This window comes from Nannospalax galili, unplaced genomic scaffold, assembly GCF_000622305.1.
Source record: "Nannospalax galili isolate Female #2095 unplaced genomic scaffold, S.galili_v1.0 scaffold767, whole genome shotgun sequence".
Classification (NCBI taxonomy): Eukaryota; Metazoa; Chordata; class Mammalia; order Rodentia; family Spalacidae; genus Nannospalax; species Nannospalax galili.
This window is the reverse complement of record NW_008357164.1, coordinates 996,354-1,022,572: the sequence shown is the minus strand read 5'-3', so window position 1 is coordinate 1,022,572 and position 26,219 is coordinate 996,354. Positions and strand designations below refer to the sequence as shown.

The following is a 26,219-nucleotide window of genomic DNA, read 5'->3' as shown; positions in this document are numbered from 1 at the left end:
AAGGCTGAGACCAACTGAGCTACCTGGAAAGGGCACTCTACAACCTTTGCAAGTACCTTCCAGGTGTGCAGTTTGCTCCAGATTTCTTGTTTTCATGAGTTGTCACCCATACTAGGGTAGGCTTTGGTGACGTTTGTCTGGGTAATTTCTGGTCCTTTATCCTTGCACTAGTACTCATCTAAGTAACCTCGATAAAATTATTTGGTTTACCAAGTCGGATTTTGGTGGTATCCTTCAATAGGTTCATCGTTGGTTCCCTGTCTGGGGTGAGTAGAAGTTTGTTCATGTGTCCCCAGGAAAAATACCACACAACAGAAAAATGCCATGCACCAGGTTAGTCCAGAGCCCAAACTGTGGGACCTAAGTAATGCCTGGGGGGCTAATAGATTTTCATATGTATTTTAAACACATGTAACACAGTATTTTAAAACCATGTAAACTATGGTTTTCTTTTTTTTTCTTTTCAATACGTCCATTTTTATAATTTACGTTAGTGGACAAACTAATGTGTTTCAGTATGTCATTTTTATACCTATGTCCATGTCCTCTGCTCTCATTCCTTCCCTTTCTCCTTGCCCTCCTCTTTGTCTCTGTCTCCAGCTGTCTGGTTCCTTTTTTCCCTGAGATAGCCATCCCCTTCTCTCTTATCATCTGAACTCATTGTCCTCTTGATTTTTCACCATGCTTTAACAAACTCTTCCTCATCTCATAATCCTGCAATGTATATCATTTAAAATTGTTTTTGATTTGTTTTTAGTTTGAATTATGTGTATAAATGTGCTTCTGTATCTGAGTATGTGATCGTGATTGAAGGTGCCCTTAGAAGTCAGCGTGTCAGAACTCTCAGGCACTGGAGATACATGTATTTGCTGGGAATTGAACTTGAGTCATCTGCAGAAGAAGTAAGTGTTCTTAAACCCCGTGCCATCTCAAGTACACATATCATTATAAATATAAGCTCTAGATATATGGGGAAACGTGTTATTTGCTTGTTTTTGAGGCTCGCTTATTTTGCTTAACACAAAGTTTCCAATTCCATCTGTTCTTTGACAGATATCATTACTTCATTTATCTTTAAGGCTAAATGAAAGTTTCTCATATTTGTACCAATTTTTTATCAATTTATTTTTTAATGGTTAGTTCCATCCTCTTGGCTAATAGTGTATAACAGCAACACACATGAACTTAAAATATCTTGATGACTTTTTGGCTTAGAGTCATTCATGTATTTAGCCCAAAATTTATATATCTGGGTCATATGATGACTCAATTTTTATAAAAACTAAACTAAAAATTGTTTTCCATAGGGGCTTGAAAAGTATACTGTCACACCAGGGTTTATCTTTCCCTATATTGTCACAAGCATTTGTTTGTTTTCCTGATGCCAGCAATTCTGACTGGGGCGAGATGAAATCTCAAAGTGGCTTGAATTTGTATTTGTCTGATGACTAAGGACCTTGGACACTTTTTAAGTATTACTGCCTATGTGTAGTTCTCTTCATAACGTCTATTCCTTTATGATCCCACTTATTGTTTGAATGATTGGATGTTTTTGGATTTATATTTTTCAGTTCCTTGAACGCCATATACTTTAATCCCCTCTCAGGTATGTAATTGGCAAAGATTTTTTGCCCTTTCTGTGGGTGACTGTTTTCATTATTTTTCAGATGCTCTTTTAGCTTCATGTAATCCCAAGCCAGTTTTCAATCCTTATGATTACTGTCTATGCATTTGAAGTACATTTCAGAAAATCTTCACCTATGCTTCTATCATAAAGTACTGTAATGTATTTTTCCCTAGTAATTTCAAAATTTCAAGTATTACATAAATAACTTGAGCATTATGTGTTGATTTTTGTGTAGGATGAAATATATGAATCACTTTCATTCTCCTACCTGTGAGAATCAAGTTTTTCCCAGAAGCCATCTTCTTTTTAAAGAAGCCATCTTTGTGTGGTGGTATACACCTTTAATCCCAGCATTCAGGAGGCAGAGGCAGGCTGACTTATGTGAGTTCAAGGCCAGCCTGGTCTACATAGTGAGTTCCCTGTCTCAAAAAAAGGCCAAAAAAAAAAAAAAAGAAGCCATCTTTTCTTCAATGCATGTTTACCACATCTTTGTCTAAAAATAGTGACAATACAGCTGAGTGTATTTTTGAGTCTCCTCTTACATTGCATTGGTCTACAAGTTGTTTTTTTTGCGAGTGTCATGGAGCTTTGGTACTATAGCTCTATGATATAATTTGAGATCAGATCTTGTGAGAATCCTAGCATTGTTCTTTCTGTTAAGAGTTGTTTTCTCTGTCTGTAGTCTTTTGTGCTTCCATATGAATATTTTAGCACTGTGAAGAATATTTTGCTTTAATGATAGTTATTGAAATGAGTCTGTAGATTAATTTTGGAAATAATTTCATTTTTGCAATATTAAATTTGTTAAACCGTGACCTGAGAGCTCCTTCTGTTTTCTAGTGTCTTCAGTTTCTCTCACTAATATTTGATATTTTGTTTACAGATTTCTTTATTTTTCTGTGCTTAATGTTATTCCAGTGTATTAGCCTGAAGTTTGAATGGAATTGTTCTTGAATCCATTATTGGCATACTTGCTTTCGATTTTAAGAACGGTACTGAATTTTGCTTATTGATTTTGTGTCCACTTCCTTGGCTCAAAGTAGTTACTACTATGAGTTTTCTGGTGGACTCTACATTGTCTCCTAAGCACAGTACCATGTCATTCTCCAAATAGGAAGATTTTGATTTCTTCCATTCTTATCATTTTTTAAAGTTTCTATTGCCCTTGGATCTAAAGCTCTATATGAGATAAATGTAGAGAGAGAGAGTGAACATCCTGGTTCATTATACATTTTAGAGAAGATAATCTTAGGTTTTCCCTACTTAGTGTAATATTGGTTACAGATTTGTAGAAATATAGCCTTTATTATGTTGAGGCATGTCTCTTTTCTTCTTAATTTCTTCAGGGCTTTAATGAAAAAGGATGTTAGATAGTGTCAGTGTTCCTTTCTTTCTACTGAGATGATAAGATTTATCTACTTAAGTCTATATATACATTATATTACACTTACTCACTTACATACGTTGAACCAATCATGCAACCAGTGAAATCAACTTGATCATGCCACAGAATCTTAGTGCATTCTTAGATTCAGTTTGATGGAATATAATTTTGAATTTTTGTGTACCAATTCATCAAGGAACTTAATATATCATTATCTTTTTTCTGGCTGTGTCCTTATCATGTTTAGGTCTCAATGTTATACTGGTCTCAAAAAATGAGTTGGGGGGTAGGGACTGAAGAAATGGCTCAGAGGTTAAGAGCACCATCTGCTCTTGCACAGGACCTGGGTTTGAGTCCCAGCACCCACACGGTGACTAACATCTGATGAGCTATGATCTTGGAAATGTAAGGTAAAATAAACCCTTTCCTCCTTAAGTTGGTTTAGGTGAGTGTTTTATACCACAGCAATAGAAAATAACTAGGACACTACTATCCCACTCTATTTCCTTGTTACATATTTCCTTGTTTAAATATTCTTGCAGTTTTGCCAGATCATATATGTTCAGTAATTTATCCATTTCTTTTGTCTTTCTCTGTTTATTTTAAATATAAGTTTTCAAATATTCTCTAATGATGCTTTGACTTTCATTGGATCTTTAGACACCTCCCTATTTCATCTCGAATTCTATTAATGTGTTGCTTGTTTCTATTTCTTTTGGTTCATTTGTCTAGGGAGTAGTCATAGATACAAACACACACATATAAGTTGTTCTTTGAGAATTTTAGACATGTCTATTATGATCATATTTACCCTGTATTTCCTCCTTTCAGCTTCCCTTGGATCTACCCAACACATCCTCCTCCCAACTTTATAGCCTCTTGTTTGTAATCCCTTTACATCCAATAACTTGTATGCACCCTGTATTGTCATGAATGTGATATCATCTGTTGAAGCATGTTCCTACCTGTGTTCTAACCCCTGAAGAGCAAAATCTTTTTTCCTCCCTCAGTGGTCATAAACTGTCAACAGCTCTTCAGCTAGAGTTGTGGTCTCATGGGCTCCATGACCATCCAGGGTGAAATTTGACTGTCTTGATTATGTGTAGGGCTTTTTCAGACAACCACAGATGCTGTGATTTCATGAGTGTAAGGACCATCCATATGCTAAAGATAATGTTCAAAAACACTCTTCCCCTTCCTCTGGATCTTTTTTTCTTTCTTCCTCCTCTTCAACAATGTTTCAAGAGCATTTAGGAGTATGTGTGAATATTTTCATGTTTTAAAATAACTTTTCCATTAATTTTTGCCATGATCTTTATTATTTTTTTGCCATCTACTCCCTTCGAGTTCATCTTATTCTTATTCTTTTAAGACCTTGAATTACTTCATTTGATTGTCTGAGATAGTTCTTTTTCTTCTTTTAAATTAACTTTTTAAAAGATGTTTTCTTATTTTTATTTTATGTGTATGTATGAGTGTATTGCCTACGTATAGATAGGTACACCTATGTCGTGTGGTACGGGCGGAGGTCAGAAGAAGCCCTGGGATTCCCTGGAACTGGAGTTACAGACAGTTCTTAACTATAACATGGGCGCTGGGAATTGAACCTGGGTCTTCTTCAAGAGCAACCAGTGCTCTTAACCACTGAGCCATCTGTCCAGCCCCATAATTCTTAATTTTCAATATAAGCATCCATTTATATGTGTTTTCCTCTTAGACGTGCCTTAGCTGTATCCCAGTGGTAATGATAAGATGTGTTTTCAATTTCATTTCATTCTAGCAACTTTAAATTTATTGTCTGATTTCTTGAATAACCCCTGATAATTCATTTGAGTATATTATTTAATATCAATATATTTGTATAATTTGTAGTTTTTCTTCCTGTTGATTTCTAGTTTTATGGCACTATGGTAAGGTAAAATAGAATTATTTGGGCTATTATATATTTATAAAGTCTTAATTTGTGATCTTAATTTGGTCTTTATTAGAGAAGGTTTTATGTAAAGTTACCTGGACTGCTGAAAAGAATGTACATCCTGTAACAGTTAATTAGAATTAGACATAATATTGTCTTCTCTCTTCTACTGCCCCCCATTTCTCACTCTGTCTCCATATATACAAATTAGATCAAGATTTAATAGTGGGTTTGAATGTTTTACCTAGAATTGATACCAGGGTATTGAACTCATCCAATGTTGTTATATCAAGATGTATCTTCATTCATTCCATTAATATCTGTTTTATGAAATTTGGAGCCCTTGTATTTGGCACATATATATTTACAATTGTTGTAGTTGCTTTTAAAAATTAGTTATATTTTTATTTTATATTAATAAATGTAATGCCTGCATTATGCAAGTGCACTGAGGTCAAGAAATGCCTGCCAAGGTCAGAAGAGGGTGTCAGGTTCCCCTGGAACCAGATTTTCAGGGTTGTTTGCCCTCTAAGAATTGAACCCAGGTTCTCTTCTATAGCAGCCAGTGCTCTTAACCACTGTGCTAACTTTCAATAGCAGCCAGTGCTCTTAACCACTGAGCTAATCACATATAAACTGAGCTAACTTTCCAGCCTTGTTACAACTTCTTTTAAAAAAAATATTTTTATTGAATTTTTGAGAATTTTATAGACTGTATTTTGACCACATTCAGAACCCCTCACTTATCTGCACTCCATTACTAACCCCTTCTCAGCTTCATGTCGTCTACTCTTCTTAACGCCCTATGGAGTCTAATTTGTGTCCCCAAATGTTACATAGTATGGATTCAGCTCTTTAAGCCTAGTCAACCTGACCAGTGTCACGCCCTTAAAGGAAACTGTCAGTCGCTACTTGTGCCAATAGTTCCTCCACTAAGTTTGGGGAGTCTTATCCATGCTCCTCTATTCTGGAAAGCTTTCTGGTAAATAGCATTTTCTCTTTTTAATTTTTTTTAAATTTTAACTTCCAAGCTTTGATTTTTATTTCTAGATCAGTTAGGTATTCTACATTTTCTGTAGAGCACAGGTGAAGGTACACTGAGACTATAGAAAAGTAAAAGAAAAAATCATGGAAAACCTTTTGGTATCTGGTAATAGGAATGTGAAAGTTCCCATGTCATGGCCATGGTACCTAGGACTGAGAGTAGAGTCAAGGCCGTAGCTGGCCATCAAGAGAGGTGGGAGGCCATTCATCTGAATCAGTCTTCCCAAGCTAGAAACTGCAAATGACAAAAAAATCTCTCCTTACCCCAGCATAAGTCCAACACAGAGGCAAAGTCACTGCCATGCACAAACTGAGACATTGGGGGAAGGGTAATGTAGAATGTAACCACTCAGAGATGGCTAAAACTGCTGCTTAACATTGGGAAATGCTCTATTCTCCAATTTTCTACATCATCTGCCCACCATCAGAGCAATATGGAACGATGGCTCATGGTTGAAGACCTCAGCTCCAGTTCTCAGGTGGAAGCCATAGCTCTATGGAGGTGACCACAGCACCACCTCACAGTAAGGTACTACTGCTTTGGCTCACAGGAAGGACTGCTCCAGATGACAAAAGGGGACCACAATTCTGGCTCATGGATGACCTCAGCTTCAGTGTATAGAAGAGGACGACAGTTTGAGATTTATGGGAGGTGACCACAGCTCCACATCACAGAAGACAATCAGTGCACCAGCTCATGAAAGAGGACCACAGATCCAGGTTCACAGGAGGAGACCAGAACTTTAAGTTCATAGGTGGGAACCACATATCCAGGCTCATAGAAGGGCAGCACAGCTCCCAGCTCATGAGAAAGAACCACCAGTTTCATAGAAGGTGACCAGAGTTCCAACCTCAAAGGAGGGGACCATAGCTCGACCTCACGGGAGACAACTATAGCTCCAGGCTCCAGATTCACAGAAGGGGACGACAGATCGGGTCCATGGGAGGAGATTACATTTCCAAGCTCATGGGGCGGGGTTGTGGGGCGGAGTCGGGGTGGGGGTGTCATAATTTCAATTTTGCTGGTGTCTACTATTTTCCTATTTTCAGCACGCTGTCCACATGATTATAGTTGCGATTAAGTAAAAGCATTTTTGCTTCTATGCCATCAGGACCTTGTTGGTTTTCATTTCTCACTAGAGGACATCAATATAGGACAAAACCACTTTTCACTTTTGCTTAAGGAGATAGATGTAATAATTTTTTTCATGGTCAACGATCTGGTTTATTGTTTTGTTGTTATTGATGTTGTTTGTTTTTTCATTTTTAGTATCTGCTATTTTCGCATAGTCCTCCATGGCCCTGGGGAACAAGTGATGAGATATCTCACTGGAGTCAGTTTAAGTCCTCCCACAACCTGTGCACCTGCTCCTCTGCACTCCAAGATCCAATAATGCCACCGTTGTTCCAGTATCCATGTCCATGGCACTACCATTCTAACTCACCAGTTTTTTTCTTACTTGCCAAGTTATAAGTTATTTATTTATTTTTTGTCTATTTTGTGATAGAATCTCCCTGTAGCCCCTGGAACTTGATGTGTAGACCAGGATGACCTTGATCTCACAGACATCTACCTGCCTCTGCCTCCCAAGTGCTGACATGAAAAGTGTGCACCACTACAGCCAACTTTGAATTCAAATTTTTGAAATCAACACAGAAGCACTTAAGGTCAGCAAAATATCTGTCTTGTATGATAAAGTTCCTCACACTGCCAAGTACATGTACTCAGCCTCTCTGCAGTTGGCCTGCCAGAGCCCCAAGGCTATCTGCTGGGTAGGCAGGTTGAGTTTGGGGACCCCTACTTGCAAATGTGAGCTGATGGAGAGAAAGAGAGAAGACTAGTATCAAGGAGATGAATGAATAGGGAGGTGATGGGGAATGGTCAAAAATATAAATTGTATGGAAGTCTCAAAAATTAATAAATATATTTTTAATTAGAAGACCTGTTACTGATTTTAAATAGAAGTAAAACACAGTAATGCTATATCTTTTTCTACACTTGACTTATTAAAATGTTTTATTTAGCATCCATAAAACAAGTGGCTTCTGTTCCCTTCATTGTCCTTCATCAGGAAACTGTACAACTGAGCCTGGATTCAACATTTTTCTCTGATTCACCTCTAATTTCCTACTCTTTACAGATTATCTGTTCCTCTCACTCCTTGGAATGCAATCTAGTTTGTTCTTATTCTCCTCATTGACTCACACAGAACAGGGTATTGTCTGCCACCATACTCAGAAGTCTATCTTTACAGAAATAATTTACTATGTAAAATTTTCTCTGTACTTTGACTCTATTTTTATTCTTTCACAGTTTATACATATAGAATGTATATAACTTTGATCACATCCCCTTTTACCCCCTTGCCCTCCTCTGTTCACACTGAATCCCTTTTTAAGCTAAAGTGTGATCAATAAATCTCAAATCATGTCCTACCATGTGAAAGAAATTAAGCTAAATTTGGTTTTGTAATTTTTGACCCGCATTGCATTTTGTATATTTCTAATTTAGTTTTGCTAAAATATACCTACAAATTTATTTATTTATTTTCTGTCTCTCTCTCTCTCTCTCTCTCTCTCTCTCTCTCTCTCTCTCTCTCCCTTTCTCTTTCATTTTTGACTCAGGGTCTTTCCAGGTAGCTAACTCTAAGTGGTGGAACTCGCAGAAATGTGCCTGCATCTGCCAGAGTGCTGGAATTAAAGACATGGATCACCATTCCAGCAGATATCTTGCAAAATTTTAGACTCTTTAATCAATTCCTAATTGTTTTATTTGCAGTTGCCAAGCTTATCATACTGCAATTGCTTTGTCAATGAATAGCATATTTCCAAGAATTTGAACATATTCTTTTTAGAAATGTAATGCTTTTTATATTTAATACCTTGCTGATATTGGTGATATGATACTTAATGATTGTTTTAACTTTCATTTCTTAAAGAGCAAGTGCAATATTTTGAACCATAGTCATAGGTATATTGGTATAGTTTCCTCAAAGAGGTGAAGCCTACTTTCCTGCTATTTCCATGGATACTAAGTAACTGGAAAGGACTGAATATGAGGGAAGTGACAGCATTAGGTGTTCTAGAACAAGAATAAAAGGCATGGTATGGGCCACCTCCTCTCACTGTTGCATCATATACACAGATGAAAACTGTTTCCTATGCCATAAAACACTCAAGTCTTTCTATAGAAAAGATCATGTGATGAATACTAGTTCTTCTTTACAACACAGAAAATAAGGCCTCCTAGCAACGGCTATGTGTCTTCGGCTGAATTATGGCCACTCAAAATTCCATCTAATAACTCAAAATGAGAACAGTATTGTGAAGTATGGCCATTGCAATAAGTAATTGCAGTAATTGTTAGGGTGAGCCCTAATCCGGTGTGAATGACATCTCTATGAACTCAGAATTTTGAATAACAGAGACTATATCTGTTATAGAGCGAAGAGACACAGTTACAATGCTCATTCACAAGTCAAGGACCTGTCTGTAACAGAAACCTTCTCCATAGCCCTCAAAAGACACCAGCCCCCCAACAGCTTGAGTGTTTGAATTAAGCCTCCAAAACACTGAGACAATAAATGTATGCTGTTCTAAGACACTCAGTTAATGTATTTTGTAATAGCAGTCTTAGGGAACTAAAGTATTCTGTGACCCCTACTAAAAGCAGTTGACATCATTACTCTACCTCATGAAAGATCTCTTGTAAGCATGCTACACATTTGAGGTGCAGAAATGGAGTAATTAATATTTCCTCTTTCACAGTGATAAATTTTGAAGTAATTTGCTACACAGCAATATATAAGCAAATCAAAATTAACCAATTTTTTCTTAAACTATTTTGCATGTTTAATTAGCATTACTATTATAATTGATAATTTTTTTCAGCATTATGGTGACTTTTTTCTCTTATTCTTTACAGATAAACAATTTCTATTTAGTAACCTTTTAAGATTTACTGTAAATATTTCTCTGGCTCTTAATTTTCCTTTTAATTTGAGATACTATTTATATGTGATTGTACATTTTAAATACTATGTCATGTAGCATCTTTATTTAAATTCTGACTTACTATGCTCAAGATCATTTTATAAAATGACATAAAATATAGACTACTGCCTATGTTTAATATGTGAATTATTTTGGTGTATTATATACAGTTATAAATCTAATATGTCTAACATCAAACTAATTATTTCAACATCTTAAGATATATTTATTGGGGGCTGGAGAGATAACTCATTGGTTAAGAGCATTGGCTCTTCTTACAGAGGACCTGTGCTCAAGTTCCCAGAACCCACATAGAGGCTAAGAACAGTCTGTATCTCTCCTTCTAGCTGATCCTATGCCTTCTTCTGGCCTCTGCAGGCATTACATGCCCATGATGCACTTAAATAAAGCAGACAGAATGCTCACACACATAAAAATAATTCTATGCACAGCCAATTTTGAAAGAGATGTACCCTAGCTCAGAAAAATGTTATTGAATAGGTTAATGCTGTTGTAATGAAATGCTTCTTTTAATTAAAATAAAAAATAATAATTCTTAAAAAATTGAAATATAAAAAAATGGTCAATTTTGAATTATCACAGAGAGAATGTGCTACATACCTATATAAGAGTATTGATTTCTTAGTATTCTATTCTGTTCAATAAACTGATAGATTTGAAAGATCATTGGGCAAAAGAAGGACTCTGGTGCTGGCATGTATAGTAAGTTGACCACAGTTACTCTAACTGTGGCGTGAAAGAGAAAGACCATGTTGAAATACCACCATTTGTAAAGTAGCTAATGAATCAGTAAACAAATACAGCTCACACCAAGAATGATACATATCTGCATAAGGTTTTCTGTCTTATTTTAAAATGCACCTTTGTCTTTAGTCGTAAGCAAAAGTAATATTATCGTTCACTTTGTGTCTGTTTGTTTGGTTTCAGATTATTTTTGCCTCCATAAATATTTGTGCTATGTACTTTCAGTGGGACTTCAGCAATCATCACTTATTTGTACAAATGCTCAGTTAATCAATATTCATAAATGCTTATTTTTGAAGATGTTTTATTGTAATCTAATAACACATTAAATTATTTATTAAATAAAATTTCTCGCTAAGAATGGATATTGGACTTCAAAATTTTATAATTGAATGGAAATTGAGGCAACTTTGAAGTTTTTTTTAAGATTTCTCTTTCATAGTCACCTGTAGTTTCAAAATCCAGTAAAATGACACATCATGTTTATGGGATTTGAAAAACAAGATTTTCAAATGTGAAATATACATTTATATAACATTAGTGGTGCTGGAGAGATGGCGCAGTTGTTAAGAGCACTGGCTGTTATTGCAGAGAACCTGGGTTTGGTTCCCAGCACCCACATGGTGCCTAACAACTGACTGTATCTCTATTTCCAGTTCCTCTTATTCTGGCTTTCCCAGGCATCGGACAACATGGCTGCACTTAATATACATGCAGTCAAAACCCTCATACACATAAAATTAAAATAAATGAATTTTTAATAACATTATGTTTTCATGAGACTATTACTAAAAATAGTGCATAGTGACTCTAAAATTTATAAGCAGTTTTGAAAAAGTTGACTTAATTTCTGTTAAATTACTAGGTATTATTTTATATATAGTAAAATACAAAAAATTAGAAAATTTATTGGAAATAATGTGATGGAGAATATGGAAGAATAAATTTGAGTAAGACAAGAACATCTGTTAATAGTTAACTCTTTTCTTATTTATTTTTATTTTCGAGAATATCATACATGAGTATTGTAATTGCATTATTTCCATTCTTCTCATTTCCCATTCATCTCTCTCCATTTCTGACACATGGGACCTCATTAAACTAAAAAGCTTTTGTACAGCAATGGAAACACCAACCCAATGGAGAGGAAGTCCAAGAAAGCTTGAGACAATCTTTGCCTGCTATATATCTGATAAAGGATCAATTTCCAGAATATACAAAGAACCCCCACAAACCCCCAAAAATCAAGGAATCAAAAGACCCAATTAAAAATGAACTAAAAATTTGAACAGTGAGTTCTCAAAAGCAGAAATAAAAATGGCTAAGAAATATCTTTAAAAGTGTTCACCATACTTAGTAATTGGGGAAATGTAAATTAAAACTATTTTAAGACTTCATCTTACCCAATTCAGACTGACTAAGAGCTAGAAAACAGGGGCTGGAGAGATGGCTCAGCGGTTAAGAACACTGGTTGTTCTGCAGAAGACCCGGGTTTGAATCCCAGCACCCACATGGCAACTAACAGCTGTCTGTAACTCCAGTTCCAGAGGATCTGACAGCTTCTTCTCTTCTCTGTGGGCATTGCATGACACAGGTGCACTTACATACATGCAGGCAATACATACATACGCAGAAAATAAAAATAATAAATAATTTTTTAAAAAGCAGGAAAACAAATGACAGTAAAGGCTAATTACACTTTACTGTCTTAAAGACATTTTGCTGACCCTGTTTTGTCTCACATGAAAATAGTAGCCTGGGAAGATTGGAAACTGATTCCCTTAGGATTTCCTTCTGATTTTAGCATTGTGCTTCTGGCTAATAGATCCAATAATTAGTTTTAGTGTAGAAAGGAGACCCACTTCAAGCAACTGCTATACGTTTGAGAAAGTTGCATTTTTCAGAAATTGCTATGGGAAGTGAATTATCTGTAAGCCTTTTTTTTTACAAGGAACCATTCTAACATGAGCTTCTCTAAGTCTAAAATCTTGAAGTTCAGAGATCTCTTGTATTCACTTACCACAGAGCTAAATGTCCTTTGTCTAAGATTTATAGCCAAGAAAACAAAGACTTTAGAAGAAATGGATAAGAACCCTGGAAAAAAATCCCATGGAATGTGCACCATTTTAAAATAATAAGCTTTGACAAGATATCTTGCCCAAGAAATAGTCATACATGTGACCTTAAATAAACCATTCCTTTTAACAACAAAGCATTTATATTAGATTTTAAGTTATAATTTCTAGTGAATAAAATGTTTAAATTATAAACTGGTGATATTCATGACTTTTATTTGTTACCAAATAATTTAAAATACAATAAAATTATCATTATAAAATACATTAATTTGAAACTGAAGAATAGATATTTTAAGCTTAAAATGTAAAATAATAAATATGACATGTACAATATTAAGTTTAATATCTTTAATGTTACCTAATTAATTCCTTGTATTCATATAGTTGATACTATCTTGTCATCCTTTCTAAAAAAATTGAGCTTTCTTTGAAGATTAATGTTGCGCTCACTTGACTGCACATTAGTGGGGAAGACATTATTATTCTGAGCTTCAGGAATTCCTAGAAATAAAGGTCATTAAACTTTAATACATATTGCTTCGTTATTTCACCTGAAGTTCTCTGAATTAGACAGACAGACATTATGATGTGATTCTGCACCCTAAATTTGGTTGGAATGAAACAGAAAATTTGTACTTGAATTAAATGTGCCATTGCAACTGTATCAAACTGATAGAAATTTTATTAGTTGTAGTATTTCCTCAGGTATTAATAGGTACATCTAAGCTTGCTGTTTCATCATTCATGTAGGAAGACCCTGAACTTCACAACATTTCTCATTTTTGTGTGTCTTAGTATTCTTCAATCGCTTATATTCAGCCAGACCTTACTGAATTCAGTATAAGTCACGGCTGTGAGGTGTAGGTTAACTTGTTTAATAACTAAAAGTTGAATACCAGTGCTATTTAGACACTTTTGAGAAACCTAATTTTTATTTTGAATTTCAAGCATCTATACTATTTTCCTAGACAAATTGTGCCACAAAATAACCAAATAGCTTATAAGAAATAGCTTTGCTTTTTAGATGTATTAACGTAAAAGTGAATAATGACAAAAATTCTAATAGCATTTTGCAGCTTTGGCTCAAATAATCAATCAATTTATTTATATTTACTTATTTATTTATTTATTTCCTATAATAGTCAATAGCAGATGAGATGAGGAGGTGAGAAAAGAAAGAGAGATTAAACACTTGGCTTGCTATAGGAGAAAAGTCAGGAATTACATTCTGAGCCTGAAGTGAATAATCAAAGACAGGAAATTTATAATATTTTATACTTTACATTGTCATTTACTCTTTAATCTTCTGATTTGTAATAGAGAATCTCATCATGACTCTTAACTCGTTATCAATGATTATTCTTTCAAATGATGTATTGGACACAAAGGAATAAAAATCGTGCAAGACTTAAGTGGTTCAGAAAGCTCTGGATGTTTTAAATGGATCGTTCTTCTTGTTCACAACAGGTCTTTATTGTCTGGAAGATATTAACAACTCATTGTTGGGAATAATGAAATAAAAATTTTATAGAATATGAATAATTTTATCAGTAATAAATTCTACTACAATTAAATGATCATTTCCTTTGTGATGAACACATTTTGAATCCATGCAAAAATTTATTTAACTGGACTATTTCTTACTCTTGTATTTTCTGAGGATCTTACGAGCTTTAAGGTGGATGCATTCCTATTGTATTTATTGTATTGGGAACTGAAATTAAGATAGCCTTGAAATATTTCCTTTTCATTTTAAGATACCTATGAGAGTTGTATCACATGACAGCATGAAGTCAGTTTGTACATAGAGAGATATACTTTGCTCATTCTTAAAAATTAAGTGGCAGTTTGTTCTGGAGTGGGAAAAGCTATAAAGAAGTACAAGGTGGGGAAAGTAATTTGTTTCCATCAACTTACAATGGGCTGAAAAGAAGGTATGAAATGTGTTAAAGTCTTTGCAAATTTTTCTAAAATTTGATAGTATTCTTTATGTAATTTACTAATTAGTACTTTTAGTAAGAAAATGATAGCCTTTTTAAACATTCCATATTACCTATCTAGATAATATAAACTTTGTTTTTCATGAGAATAATATCTATTTATTATGTTAATTTCATTACATTCTTGATTATTTAAGGGGAAAAGTGCTATAGCATATAGGTTATCTCAGTGGTAAAGCATTTGTCTAATACACTTGAGGTTATTGCTAGATCCCCATCATGAAAAATTGCAACAATGATGATGATAATAATAATACTGTTATTAAAAGAACTGTTATTTTTATAACTCTACTAACTTCTGTGTTAATTTTTTTAATTGAGTAATTGGTTTACTGTTTTCAATCATCCAAGATTCTATCCAAAATTTCAAATTATTTATAGCAGTACTTACTGGAGTTATACTATTCTATATTGAATTTAACTGAATTGGACAGGAAAGAAAATATTCCTAGTAATAGTAATAGATAAAATTATCTTTAAAATATCCCCAATTGAATTCTAGAAAATAATGATTCCCTATTCCTTAGTCATAGAGGAAGAGAGAAAAAGGAGACCCAGAAATAGAAAGAGAGAGAAATAGAGAGACATACAGAGAGAGAGTAAAGAAGCATATTTTATGATTATTAAGATAACTTTCCTAATGTTTTCCTCTTGTTAAACCAGAATTCTAATTTTTCTATTAAGTCTTTCTATATTCATTAATTGTCCCAATAACCTTTCTTTTGTTGAAAACAAAATATATTAAACATAATTCATTGTTTAAAATGTTGTTTAATCCCAAACTTAATTCTTTAATGTTATGTTTAGTAATCTTATGATTACTAATTCCTGATTGTTGGTTCATATTATATAAGCCTACACAATGGTACAAAATACAGATGTTGGGGCTGGAGAGATGGCTTAGTGGTTAAGAGCACTGGCTGTTCTTGCAGATGACCCTGGTTGGAATCCCAGCACCCACATGGCAGCTAACAGCTGTCCTGAACTCCAGTTCCAGGGGAGATCTGACACCCTCTCTGTTCTCTGTGGGCATTGCACCACCTTGGTGTGCTTACATACATGCAGGCAATACACACATACATATAAAATAAAAATAATTTAAAAATACAGATTGTTGGGCCCTACTCTAAGCTTACTGTATCCCTGTATTACATTCATAGTAGATAAAATGTATAGCCACAGTAATTCTGTATTACATGTCATCGTCTTCTGTCCATAAACTGTTGATTTCTAAGCTGATATTGAATAGAGATTCCAAATAACTAGTCTTACAATATTATGGCACGTAATTATTTCTAATTTTTCTTAAATCATTTAATGGATCCATTTTCATTTTTGACAGGATGTAATTTGATGTATTCACAGTAGTAGCTAAGGTGTTCTCCGCTTAAGGATCTTGTTCCCTGCTAAAGGTCATTTGTATTGACTCATGTGCTACCAGATACTTTTAAGTTTACAAGGTTCTTAATTTAAAATGGATTGAATGGCTACAAAGTTGTGCCACCAAATGATGACAGAGGCAGACATACAATCACAGGATACCAATACCCAGTCAGGAAGGACACTCTTATCAGGTCTTGGACCCAGGAAAATTTAGTAAGGGCCTCAAAAACAAAGAGCATACAAAATTCACTTGTACTATAAAGGTGAATATTTTTTAGCATTTCTTCATCTTGTTTATATGCCCTGAATATACCCCAAAAAGGTTTTAAATATCCAATCACAGATGCTTTATCATATCTCTCAGATTTAAGTAAATTTGGGATCCACAGCAAATGTCCACTACTGTAAATGTCTAGATTTTCAAAGTAAACTTCAGAAGTTTGTTAGAACTCTTGCTGTTCTGTATCAGATCAGATCCACTGAAAGCAAAACCTTGAAGTGTCAAGTACAGCATCTGAGATTCATGATCAAAGGTAGATGAATAGATACTGTAAGGACAATATTTTAAATATTTTATTTATTTTTTATTATTTTATGTCTGAGTGTATTGCCTGCATGTATGTCAGTGTACTCAACCATCACATTATTCTTTTTCCTCAAAAATTCCTGATTTATTATTTTCAGTTATCTCTGTAGGTGATCTGCTAAATAACTACAAGCTATGTCCATTAGTTTTGAAAAAATATGACTGGAATACATTTTTGTAAAGATAAATACTTTTATATACAATTCACTATATAGAAATGCAAGAAATGTTGTATAGTATAGGAGATTTCTGGAGTTTCCTCAAACCCAAAAGATAAACATATACTGATACTCTAGCCATAGAATCATATGAGCATGTGTCAGCATACACAAGTCCCATGCAAACTCAGGCAGGCAATAACCAGGCATAGAACTGGGAAAATGAACAGGAGACCTCAATCTTATCTGAAGGAATGTTGGCAACTGATTGCTGCTGGATGAAGAAGAACTGATCTTCCTAAAACAAGGGATTCTGGATAGGCTGACTAGACTCAGTGGATGGACTTGCACTGGGAATGGCTGCAGACATTTACAACCCAGTGGGCCATAATAGGGATGACAGAGTATATGGGCTTCAGTAGGGGTGGCTATACAAGGGTTCCAGTAGGGACAAGGGTATAAAGATGATTAAGATTGTTTGAGATGTTCTATATGAAATACACAAAAAATTCAACAAAATAAAAAGGTATGTATTTTTTTAAAAAAGATGAACATATGTTTTTCATGATGTTGTATTACTTTCAAATATTACTGTGCTGCTGAACCAAAGTCTAAATATAAATGCTCAGGATATCGCATACTTTGTTTCTGTCAGACTAAATAAAATTATTCTGTGATAAAATGCCACTATGCACAAAAATAAATTTCATTTTGTAGTTGTCATATATAAATGTTAAAGCAGTTACTCTTCTGAATTTAACCATACATGTTAAAATACACACCCCCTAAAAAAAAAAAAAGAAAGCCTAGGAACATGTGGAAAAGTATGGAGAGTTGTGGGCTTTTTTTTTTTTTTTGACCCTTTATTTACTCATCTAACACCGTCTTGAAGGAGCTACATTGATTTGATTTGAGGAATTTCAGGGATAACTGCTGTCTAGACTCTTCTCAGCCCCTGAGCATCCAAAACTCGCTGTTCAAGAGACATTCCGTATATGAAAACCATCTTTTATTTCCTTGACAATTTCATTAATTCCATCTTCTTGATCATACCAGGAGACTGAATTGGAAAGACATCTTTCAAACATCTTTTATGTTTTTTATACCATTTCAGATTGAACAGGTCATGTGGATACATAAATTTCACCACATTAGTAGCTTTCAAAGCTTTTCTTTAAAAACTTCTCATTATCATTTTGCTACATGGACCTCATTATCTGGTTTCCACTGCAGCTAGAACATCCTGGAAGGTCTTTCTTTTTCATCTTTTTTTTTTCCTTCCATACCTGAAGCCCAAACCAAGGGCCTTGTGCTTACTGTGCAAGCCCTCTAACACTAAGCTAAATCCCCAGCCCCAAGGTCTTTCTTTAAGATGTATCAGTTCCCATATATTCTCGACACTATTGCCAGAGACCGAGTTTTATTCTGTTTGCTTCATTTAATGATTTGATATTCATTCTCATTCTCATTCATTCCCCCTCCCTCTCTTTCTTTCTTTCAGCCCCTTTCAGTGAGTATTTCTCAAAGAATGAAGCTCCTTATCACATGAGGTTCTGGCTCATAGGAACCTGTTGCACTTCTGTCTCTGTACTTTACAGATAACATTTATCTCTGTCACAAGACTACTTTGTTCTTTAATTTTTAAAAAATTTTTATTATAATTTTATGTGTATGAGTGTATTGCCTGCATATATGTAGGTGCGTCTGTGTCATGCAAGGCCTGCAGAGGTCAGTAGAAGGCACTAAATCCCCTGGAACTGGAGTTACAGATAGTTGTTAGTTGCCATATGGATGCTGGGAATCAAACCCATATCCTCTACAAGAGCAGTCAGTGCTCTTAACTGCTGAGCCATCTCTCCAGCCCCGATACATGACACCTTTGTACTGCACGTACTTTCATGTTGTGAGCCTACAAAATTTTGTAATACTTTTTATTTGCTGGTAGTGATTCCTAAATACATGCATTTCCCTAATGCATTTGTAAATATTTTGCATTTATTTTATTTGAAAGAATGGTCTAGAGTATATTTCTTTCAACTGTGTAGCTTGATTTTTCTATTGTGCAAATAAGTCAAATAATGACTGAATTGTTCAACTACCTAAGGGACACATCTCTGCCCTTTCCAAACCGAGGGCTTTTAAACATTCTTCATGGTACCAGTCTGATATGAAACTGTTTATTAAGAAAGAAAGTTATTAATTCACAGAGAAATTGTAGTAATATCTATTACTTCAGGTAGTGTTCTAGTTTCCTTTATTTTTCTGTGATAAAACACTCTGACAAAATGCAACTCATAAAATAAAAGGGTTTTTTTGGTTTAAGGATCTAATCACAATCTCTCCGTGAGGGAAGTCCTGGCAGGAACTCAAGTAGGAGCTTGAAGCAGAATCCATGGGGGAACCCTGCTTATTAGCTTGCTTTCAGACTTTGCAATAGTCTTGTGCTTAGCTAGCTTTAACACACTGCCCAGGACCACATGCCAAAGGATGGTGCCACCCACAATAGGTTGGTCCTCCTACATCAGTTAATAATCAAGACAATTCCTCCAAGACAGACCCACAGCTCAATCTGATGTAGGAAATTCCTCAATCAAGGTTTCTCCTCTTAGTTGACTCAAGGCAGTGTCAAGTTGAAAACTAAAACTAACTAGGTGAGATAAGATGGAATAGGTAAGGAAAACATCCCAACAGTGATATATAAATTATATACATATATATATATATATATATATATATATATGAGTGTGTGTGTGTGAAATTTCCTAGATAAAAATTAGCTCTAGCTAAATAATTTATTTTACTTTTGAGACAGGGCCTCATGTATATTATACTGGTCTTAAACTTGGTATGATATTGAACTCCTAATCCTCCTGCCTCTGACTTGTAAGAGCTAGAATTACATACAGGCATTTACCACAATACCTGGCTTAAGCAATTTGAATTTGCTCTGCTAACTTATTACCATTTTTTCAAACTAAATATCTTATTTCATTTCATAATGTTTTCAATGTTCTACGCCTTTTTAATCAATACTAAAATAACAACAAAATCCTACAATTAAATCAAGTAGAGAAATTATGAATTATTTTTGTTTTGAATATTGCAGGTATGAATTTTCTAGTAAATTAGGCATTTGTAAGAAGCTATTGAAGTAATGAACTGTATGCACATAATAAAACATGGAAACAACTGACTAAAAGCAAAATTGAATACCCTAGATTTTTAAAAAGTGCTAAATAAACCAGGCATGATGGCCCATGCCTTTAATCTCAGCACACAGAAAGCAGAGGCTAGCAGAGCTCTGTAAGATTAAAGCCAACCTGTTTCCAGGTCAACTGGGGCTACAGGAAGATCCTGTTGTGAAAAAAAAAATAGCTGAATTAGCACATCGATTTTCTGAACTTTTTCACTGTTACTTCAAATCAGTTTTATTTTGTTACAAACAAGTCGATGAGAACGAAAATGTGAAAGCATTGTTAAAATAAAATATGCATGTCCTACTAATCTCTCTCTCTCTCTCTCTCTCTCTCTCTCTCTCTTTGGAGATGACTTGTAAGATAAAGGTGTTATTAAGGGAGAAATATATAAAAAGGGTATAGTTAAAGTTTGGGGTGAAGGAGGGCTATACAAAGAACTATGGGAGTAAGGGGGAAAAATTCTCCAGATGCACAGTAAAAAAAGCCTTAAGCACAGATGGAACCCTAAGGGGACTACCAACATACCAAACAAGATGTTCCTGCTGGTACAATAATGGAGCATCTAGTGCATATACAACCAGCGAATTTTTTATTGGATATAATGCCCACTCCTAGTGTGGAACACACATCTGGTGCTGTAGACCTGGCCAACCCTCTATGGCAGGGGATGATACCATCCAAACATTTGTGTTTACTCCCATAGGTTAAGTTATTATAGCAGCCGCTCTTTAGATGTTCTTGCTTCTTGCTATATGTGTTTTTATAGTAGATAGAATCCCACTGAAACTGGCCAACAGCCCATGGAAAACAGATGATTCAGAGACCCAAAAGTTCAGTGCCTTGCCACAATGGAAGAAAGATCACCCCACACCTACCACCCCCTCCAAGGCTCTGAGACTTTTGAGGAAGAGGTTGGCAGAAAGAATGTAAAAGCCAGAGGAAGGTGTGGAGTGTTAACTGGAAATGTCCTCTAACCACTATGCCAGCAAGCTATAGTCACACCTCCTTCCCAGCCAATTAGTCAACCTTAGCTGCATGTGAGGTGAGAGGCAAAAGATACATATATAAGCTGAGAACACCAAGAGGAACCTTTCTCACCATTTTGTGGTGCTGTCAGCAGGTCACAGGATCTGTATTTGCATGTGGATTTTATGGCACAATCATAAATGTGGGGTGCCCATTCTTCTGTAAATAAACCCCTACCCTATGCTCTGTTAAAATAATAATAATAATAATAATAGTAAATAATTTTTTTAATGCATGTTAATGCCAAAACCCAGTAATTTTGTGTTTTATTAAACATAAAATAAAATGAACATTTTGACATTATTGTTGTAACCTGTATCATATTAATATTAATTTAATATTAAAACTTCTTTATGTGTCAGATATTGTGTTGAGATTTTAAACAATATTTTTTATAATAATTACATATTATTAGAAAAGTAATTGCATAGTATCTTAAGGTATGCCCTTGCAACAAACAGGAAATTAGTTTTATTCTAAGCCAGTCATGGACTTTTTAAGGATGTTAAAACAAAAATAAAAACAGAATATTCTGTTTAGAAAAACAATGTTTTTAATCACTATTTCTGACTTCATGTAATTTTTTTTTGTCTTTTTGAGACAGGGTTTCCTCTAGTTCCAGCTGAACTGAATTCATTAAGTAGAACAGGCTGACCTTGAACTCGCAGGGATCTGCCTGCCTCTGCCTGCCATATGAGACTATGTTTGAACAGGATTCTGAAAAATTCATTATTGCTTAGTTTAGCTCTTTGTATTTCTAACACCCAAATCCAAATAAGAAAATTCTCCATGGGCTATCTTTGAAACAAACAATTTTTCTTCTTAAGAGTTCCTGAGCTTATGTTCCTTTCACAGAATGTTATGTATTTTTGGCTGTATTTGTTATTCTGCAAGACAAAGGCAAAATGTCCAAGTACTAATCCCCATATTTCAATAATTTTTTAAAATTGTATTTGTTTTTTTGACAGGGTCATACAGATAAGTAATGAATTCTGAATGTCTTCCCTGACTCTCTCTAATTTCCTTCCGACTCTAATCAACCACCCTCCTCCCTACAGCCCTTTCTCAGATCCAGGAACTTTGGGTGGGTTTTGTGACTCATTTAGTTTAACCAGGACCATGTGTTTGACCATTGGATTGGAATTATCCATTCAAGTCTGGTGGCATCACCAGTGGGTACACACAACTAAAGGTGATGACTCACCCCTCCCTGAATCTATCAATAGCAAATAATTGAGCAGGTAGAGGTAAAGTCCCTTAGAGTCCCACCTCCATCCTTACCTGACTGTTGATTGCCCATTCTGTAGACAAGTTCAGGCATCCCTAGAAGCTGTGAACTCCTGACTGCCATTTCTGTGCCTTAACCAGAGATGATTTGTGAAGCCCTTTTCTCTATTTTTCAGCTCTTGTATTCGTTCCACCTTCTCTTCCACAATATACCATAAGCCTTGGACAGGATGGTATAAAATGTCTCATCCAGGACTGAGCACTCACCTGTCATCATTCTCAGCATGATACAGCTATAAGTCTCTCAGCATTCACTACAGTTCACTTCAAAGAAAGGCTTTCTGAGTAAGACTGAAAGTAACATTTGCCCAGGGCACAAACATAAATACTTAAAAGGCAATTGATGCAACAAAAACCGTGCCAAAAAAGTCAGTTTCATGATCTTTTTCTGAACATTCATTGGAAATATCACCAAATCCACCCAAGAGAGGAACACCATCTTCTTCATTATCTTTTGAAGAAGAAAGGATCATTAAGCTAAGAGTTTATAGCAGACAAGCAGAAGGACTGCCTGCAATTTCTCTTCTTTCTCTTTTTTGGTACATTTCTCAAATGCACAACTTCAAATCAAGTGTCTTCCCACTTTTTGACTACTCTGTAGTAGAAAAACACTATGTTCTCATCAGAGTGGAGGTTTCCGAGACACTGCTACCATCCTGGTGTCAGCCAACATTCACAGCCAATGATTATTTGAAGGACAATGAAATGAACAAGAGACCTTACAAACAATATGCAAGTTTACTCTGTGTGTGTATGAGGTTCAAGCTCTGATGTCAGAAAGCAGGAGTCACAGGAGGCCAGGAGGTTGAAGAGACTGCCAGGAATCACAGAGACAAAAACATAATTTATTTACTCCACACAGTTCACTAGGCAGATAGAGGCTGGCAGCTTCCCAGGTGCATGCCAGCACACATGCGTGGCACAGAAGGGCACAGACAGAAATGCAAACTGTCACATAGTCCACACATATGTCCACAGGCCTACAGACAGACATACAGGCAGGCTGATGAAGGCAAATTTTCAACCAAGACTCCTGACCTCAAGGTCATATTTAGTGACAATCCTATAAAAGTGTTACTCTGCCCAATATAGAACAGATTATGTCACTATTTACTTTGGGTGTTTGGACATCCAGTGTCAGCCATTTTGTAATGAATCATAACCCCTAGATGTCCAGTGTCAGCCATGTTTTAGCTGACTCATTCTGGATATTCATATCAGTTCCATGTCCTCAAAACATAAACTGCTCGCAACATCCTTCTGTTCCCAACATTCTGCCACTTAATATATAACTGTTGCTTTATATGAGGAACTATCTGGGCACATCATCTACAGTAACAGGCTATTGACAACCCATAGTTGATCTCCACATGTCATCTGGATTATACCAAGGTCACACAAGGACATCGTACTGTTATGTGTTACACATATTGTACTGACATATCCCACAGAAAATCAGTATTGGAACATAAAGACAACTCTTCTTGGGGTTGGCCGTCTTTAATGTGGGGGTGAGGGTGGCCCCTCACCATGGCCTTCAAGTTCTCACTTGCAGTTTGAATTCTCTTGTGTTTGGTTGGAGGGTTGCCAGTCACCCCTAGAATATATTTAATCACCAGAGAAACACAGATTGTACACAGCTCTAGAGGCCAATGACCAGTATCCAAGGTCACAGTCACTGATTTAGCTTAGATTATGCAGCTGCCACAGTCATCTTGCACATCCTGGCAAGGAAAGCAGTCCAGGTTCCCATGAACTAAAGTACAATCAGTTTCAGTATTAACAAGGGCTAACAGACATCCTTTGTACATTAGTGGAGGATCAATAAATAGCAAACTCAACATGAAGCCTCTGTCTTCTGCCCCACGCCTACAACAGACACACTGACCCCATCACTAGGATATAGTTAGACATGGAGACACATACCAGATGAACTCTAGCCATCATTCAGCTCAAACTCCCTGATTCTGTGGTCTCATGACTTTCAGGTACTGCCTTAAAGGAATATGGGTGCAGATAGAGGTCAATTTCTCCATTTCCTCCTCCATCAACAAGATGCTATCTGGCCCCTTGTCTAACAGATGTAAGGACCTAAACTCCCTTGGACTCTGTATCACTTTCTTTTTGAGTAAAAAGTATTACTGATCTCATTCTCGAAATAATATACCCAAGCTTTGATTTTCTTCTGTACAGCTCTAACCTCCCAAAGTTTGGCTTCTTGACACAAAGTGTCCTCATAGCCATCTATCTGTGATGTTAAATAGCCAATTTTCTCTCTTAACCCATCCACTCCTGTCTTTTCAGAGTGTCCAGAAGAACCCCAGGAGTCTTTTCTTGAGATGCAGAGATCCTGTGCACTTCATGGTTTTAATCCTGCCGCTGTATCCTGCTGAGTACACCAGATATGAGGGACAAGTTCCAATTCCAGGAAAGGAGGAGGGTCACAAGAATCCTGGAAGTTGAAGAGATTGCAAGGAGCTTTAGACTGATAAGGTATAGTTTATCCACTACAGTAGAAAGCTGCCACATAGACCACTAGGAAGTCACCCAGACACAAACCCGGGCACATGGTTCTCACCCAGGCAAGCCCAGGCACACAAGCAGACTGGTACACAGGCTGCACAGGAGCACATGCACAAGCTACGGAAACACAGGCAGGCTAGTGAGGGTAGAGACTCTGACTAAAGGTCCTGACCAGAAGACTATATTGACACAAAATCACACAAAAGAAGCACTCTGCCAAAAATAATCACATAGCAAATTATATCAGTGCATACTTTGGGATTTCTGGGACATATAGTGTCAGCATTTTGTGCAGACTCACGCATCTCACCCCCAACGTCCAGAATGAATCATGCTGGATATCTATGTCAACAGCATGCTGTCTAGTCATAAAATGATCTTCTGTTCCCTTCAGGCAATTAGAGGAGGAGAATGGATACCTACAAGAAGCTAATGAGGTCAGGACAGAAAAATATGACGTAGATCAAGAGCTGATAACCAGAAAGCTCACACCATGAATGACATTGGATGACACTGAAGAAAGGTTGATTGATTGAAGGCATAGGAGCTGCTGATGACCAAGCAGCAGGTGAGTGATGCAGGGGAGAAGAGATGGATAGAAGAGTTTCCAGTGAAAGGAAATATGCTGCTTTGAACTCCACAAAGGAGAATCTGAGATTTTGAAAAGGTGGATCTATCATTGATGGATATAGGCCAATTTGGTTTTATTTGAGCGAAAGCCTAGAGAAGCTGCAGGTAACTAATAAAGTAAAATTTGAGAAAATTTGGCAAAACATAGATGACTGTTCCTACTGCCAGGGATTTTGCAATAAAGAAGGGTGTGTCAAGGACATCGACTCAACCAAGGAGTTTTGAAAGAGGGTGATGCATGTCAAGTGCAGGACATCCTCAAAAACAGAAAGCTAGAAAAGATGGAGCTAGAACTGGTACAGACTGAGTTTCAACTGGTGAAAGTCATGTGCACGTGGAGTGGAGTACCACCAAGGTCTTATCTTTACTGAGATATGGACAGTTGCAATGATCTGATTCAACTACACACTGAGCTCCATAAAGATGGAAGCTGGAGTTCAAGAGAAAGAAACTTGCTGCGTGCAGCTGCTGCCTCCAGACACCTGCAGAAAACACATCACTTTGTGTTGCCTTTGACCAATATGTAGTACTGTAACATATTCTAGGACTGCGATGTCTGATATGTTAAATACATGTTGGTAGGTCTGTGTGTCAGAGTTCCTGCAGTGGGTAGCCTTGGGGCA

The 26,219-nt window shown here is 36.0% G+C and overlaps 1 pseudogene; it reads left to right on the top strand.

Annotated features, from left to right (window-relative positions):
* The window catches only part of LOC103751581, a 139,261-nt pseudogene that overhangs the window by 25,033 nt on the left and 88,009 nt on the right, over positions 1 to 26,219 (top strand).